This window comes from Oncorhynchus mykiss, chromosome 12, assembly GCF_057628025.1.
Source record: "Oncorhynchus mykiss isolate SJ-2025 chromosome 12, ASM5762802v1, whole genome shotgun sequence".
Lineage (NCBI taxonomy): Eukaryota > Metazoa > Chordata > Actinopteri > Salmoniformes > Salmonidae > Oncorhynchus > Oncorhynchus mykiss.
Genome location: NC_143033.1, coordinates 44,526,112 through 44,530,313, shown reverse-complemented (window position 1 = coordinate 44,530,313; position 4,202 = coordinate 44,526,112). Strand labels below are relative to the sequence as shown.

At 39.6% G+C, this 4,202-nt stretch overlaps 1 long non-coding RNA gene across 1 annotated transcript; it reads right to left on the bottom strand.

Annotated features, from left to right (window-relative positions):
* Window positions 1–659: 659 nt before the first annotated feature.
* Window positions 660–2,961, bottom strand: LOC149979188 (uncharacterized). Its single transcript, XR_016485085.1, has 2 exons — window positions 2,522–2,961; window positions 660–2,223 (listed from the first exon to the last, which is right to left on the bottom strand). It is a non-coding gene; the product is annotated as an uncharacterized LOC149979188 (long non-coding RNA).
* Between the last annotated feature and the right edge of the window lie 1,241 nt (window positions 2,962–4,202).

Below are 4,202 nucleotides of genomic sequence, written 5' to 3'. Positions count from 1 at the left end.
TTGTACAGATGGACATGGTACCTTCAGGCATTTGGAAATTGCTCCCAAGGATGAACCAGACTTGTGGAGGTCTACAATTTTTTTCTGAGGTCTTGGCTGATTTCTTTAGATTTTCCCATGATGTCAAGCAAAGAGGCACTGAGTTTGAAGGTAGGCCTTGAAATACATCCACAGGTACACCTCCTATTGATTCAAATGATGTCAATTAGCCTATCAGAAGCTTCTAAAGCCATGACATAATTTTCTGGAATTTTCCAAGCTGTTTAAAGGCACAGTCAACTTAATGTATGTAAACCTCTGACAAACTGGAATTGTGATACAGTGAATTCTAAGTGAAATAATCTGTAAACAATTGTTGGAAAAATGACTTGTGTCATGCACAAAGTAGATGTCATAACCGACTTGCCAAAACTATAGTTTGTTATCAATTAATTTGTGGATTGGTTGAAAAACTTGTTTTAATGACTCCAACCTAAGTGTATGTAAACTTCCGACTTCAACTGTAAATTAGACAAGAGGATTTTCTTCTGAATAACTGGAAAGGGCATAGCCTTTCCATTCAGCTTCAGGCAACTTTGATGTAAAGCTTGTAGTGACAACTTCTCTCCGTCAGGGGTGCGTAACTGGTGGCAAGGAAGTCAGACGCAGGAGAGCAGAACTAGGTAATAACCAGAGCAGTTTAATTGCAAAACCAACTGCATAAAGAAATAACCAACATCGATACAAAACCTGACGTGCACCAGTAAACATGTGCACAAGCACTTACAACAAACAAGTCCACACAAGGCATGGGGGGGACAGAGGGTTAAATACACAACAATTAATGAGGGAAATGAAAACAAGGTGTGTAGGAAAACAAGGTGTGTAGGAAAACAAGATGAAACAAATGGAAAATGAAAAGTGGATCGACGATGGCTGGAAGACCGGTGATGCCGAACGTAGAACGCCTCCTGAACAAGGAGAGGAACCGACTTTGGTGGAAGTCGTGACAGTGCAGTTCAGTGTTGCTTATCCAGTTTTCACTAGATATATCAATGTAATTACACCCAACACAACGTGGAATAACATTTTTTATTATAAAACAATTCATTGTGGCTAAGTAATAATGGAGTTCATTGCAACTGCAAGGATGTCTGGGAGAAAATAAATACAGAGGCACAATTACAAAGTGATAAATTGTAAGGTATGTTCTTTATAATCGAAGACAAAATACAGGTTGACTTGTTGGCTACATTCACAGTACATTTTGAAAAAATACCATCAAACAGATGTGTTTTTAGTATAGTGTCTGCACTGAAACACCTCATTCATTACGTAGTGTGGTAAACGAGTTTCCACATATGTACCCAAAATCGAATTCTGAACTGACTCTTTCTATGCCAGCAAAGATTCTGGTCATTGACTACAATTACTCTTTTATATTTACTCTTTTATCATGCAGTATACATCCAAAACATACATACTGTAACTACATAACATCTAATTACACTGAGTTTACAAAACATTAAGAACAACTTCCTAATATTGAGTTGCTCCCCCCCCTCCCTTTACCCTCAGAACATCCTCAATTCGCCGGCATGGACTCTACAAGGTGTCGAAAGCGTTCCACAGGGATGCTGGCCTATTGTAACTCCAATGCTTCCCACAGTTATGTCAAGTTGGCTGGATGTCCTTTGGGTGTTTTACTATTTTTGATACACTCGGGAAGCATTTGAGCGCGTTGCAATTCCTGACACAAACCAGTGAGCCGGGCACCTAAAACCATACTCCATTTAAAGGCACTTAAAAAATGTGTCTTGTCCATTCACCCTCTGAATGGCACACATACACAATCCATGTCTCAACTGTCTCAAGGTGTAAAAATCATTTTTTAACCTGTCTCCTCCCCCCTTCATCTACACTGATTGAAGTGGATTAAACAAGTGACATCAATAAGGGATCATAGCTTTCCCCTGGTCAGTCTATGTTGTGGAAAGAGCAGGTGTCCTTAATGTTTTGAATACTCTGCGTACATGTATATATTATTACCAACCTCCAGGGAATTAGACAGGTCCTGGTGCAGTCCAACCTTCAGCTCCAGCCTCAGCCCAACCTCCAGTAAAGGCCCAGGCCCAGCACCAACTACAGGCACTGTTCCAGCACCAGGCCCATCTCTATCTCCACTCCCATCTCAAGGCCCAGCTCCACTCCCATCTCCAGCTCTAGGCCCAGCACCACCCCTAGCTGCAAAAAGATATTCTAAAATAAAACATTTACTCTATCTTTTCTTAATCAGCAGACACATTAACCCAGAAAAAAAACAATAACAAGTGGTGGATGGCCATATATAGTAAAGCCCACCGTTGCCCTTTAGTGAGAGCAATGACCACAGTGGGTATCTGTTCAAAGGGAATGTCCTGATTGTCTAAAGTAATGGGCCAAGTCACTGCCTGTACTGTACATGTCAATGTTGTTCATATCAATGACCAAGACATTACAATTCTGCATTGAAACATTGTAGAGAGCATTCATTGCATCTTACTTATTGTGAACTTGATGCCACGGCCTGCCTCCAAAATGGAAGATAGTTGGTCCATGCCATAGTGGGAGGGCTTTTTCAACTCTATCCCAGCTGGCATGCCCTCTACTTCAATGACCACCTGCTTGGCAGCCACAGTCATACATGGAACTCTGCCCTGTCCATCTGCTTCATCTAAACAGAAACCAAAAGAAGGCTTTAGTGAAAGAAGATCAAGTACACACATTATTCCAAGCTTCTACCAGTGATCCAGAAATCTGCTTACTTGAATATCAACAATGTAAAGCAACAAGGCACAGCTACCACATGTGTTTTTATAAATCAAACGTCAGCCCTTTTTAGTGGTTTAGTGGAATTTTAGTGGTTACATTTTTTAAGCTTGCTTTAAAGCGGAGCAGGTCCGTTATTTATGAAATTAGATGTAAAAAAAGACAATACCTAAAAATGCTTATAGAAAAAAAGTTGGCGAAAAAACTGAAATCCTTCTGTAAGAAAAATGCCCGTTCCCTCTCTCTAACTATCAAATACAAACACATTACTTTTAAGTAAAAGTAAATGTTTCAAAATGTCATGATTTACTATTGTGACCTTATTGTATACATTCCCACAATTGATTTCAGCCATCAGAAACCTTTTACTTTTAATGCCTTCAGGTTCCCCTTCAACTCCTGACCGTAGCTTGTCTGCCTCCTCACTGTAATGGGCTTTTGTGGCAGGTGGTAATGCCTGCCATTTGCCCTGTGTACCTGCCATAACTCCTGACATACAACAGAAAACATGACAATGTCAGTGACATTGTTTTATCAATCTATTCTATCAAGGCATTACTACGACAAAACATTTACTTGCTGAAACAAAGTATAAATATGTGTCAGATGGAGTCAGTTGACTTTAGAATTTGTTGTTAGACCCATAAAGTTCTGAAGAGAAACACCTGAGATCATTCATCTAAAAAAGTATAATAATTAACCTACATCAAAGACACACCAATTGAGAAATGCGTGCAGTCCACAATACTTGAATGCTCTCCTTGCTCTTGTAATTGCAAACAGGTCATTCAAGCCAAAAAGGCACAAACCTTTAGCTTTAAGGTGGTCCCTCATAAACAGGTTGTAAGCTGACACATTATGTTTGTAGAGCTTAGTTTTGTGTTGAGAGACAGCTTTACTCTGGGCCAGCTTTACTCTTTCATTCCCTAACCAGTTCTAGAGGAAACAATAGGAAGACAACACAATAGTAAATCATATTGCATCACATTTTCAAATCAGAGTAATTGTACACAATAGTTTTTTAAAAGAGTAAACACAAAACTATTGCTCCAGAAACTCAGCTTTTTATCTTGCAGATGATTGAAAAAGGAGCCTGTCACGCCCTGGCCATAGAGAGGCTTTTATTCTTTATTTTGGTTAGGCCAGGGTATGACTAGGGTGGGCATTCTATGTTCATTTTCTATGTTTTATATTTCTTTGTTGTTTGGCCATGTGGTTCTCAATCAGAGGCAGCTGTCTTTCGTTGTCTCTGATTGAGAACCATACTTAGGTAGCCTTTTCCCACTGGGTTTTTGTGGGTAGTTGCTTTCTGTTTTTGTGTCTGCACCAGACAGAACTGTTTTGGTTGTTCTCATTGTTGGTTTTCATTTTAGTGTTCAGTTTCGAATAAATAATATGAACACGTACGACGCTGT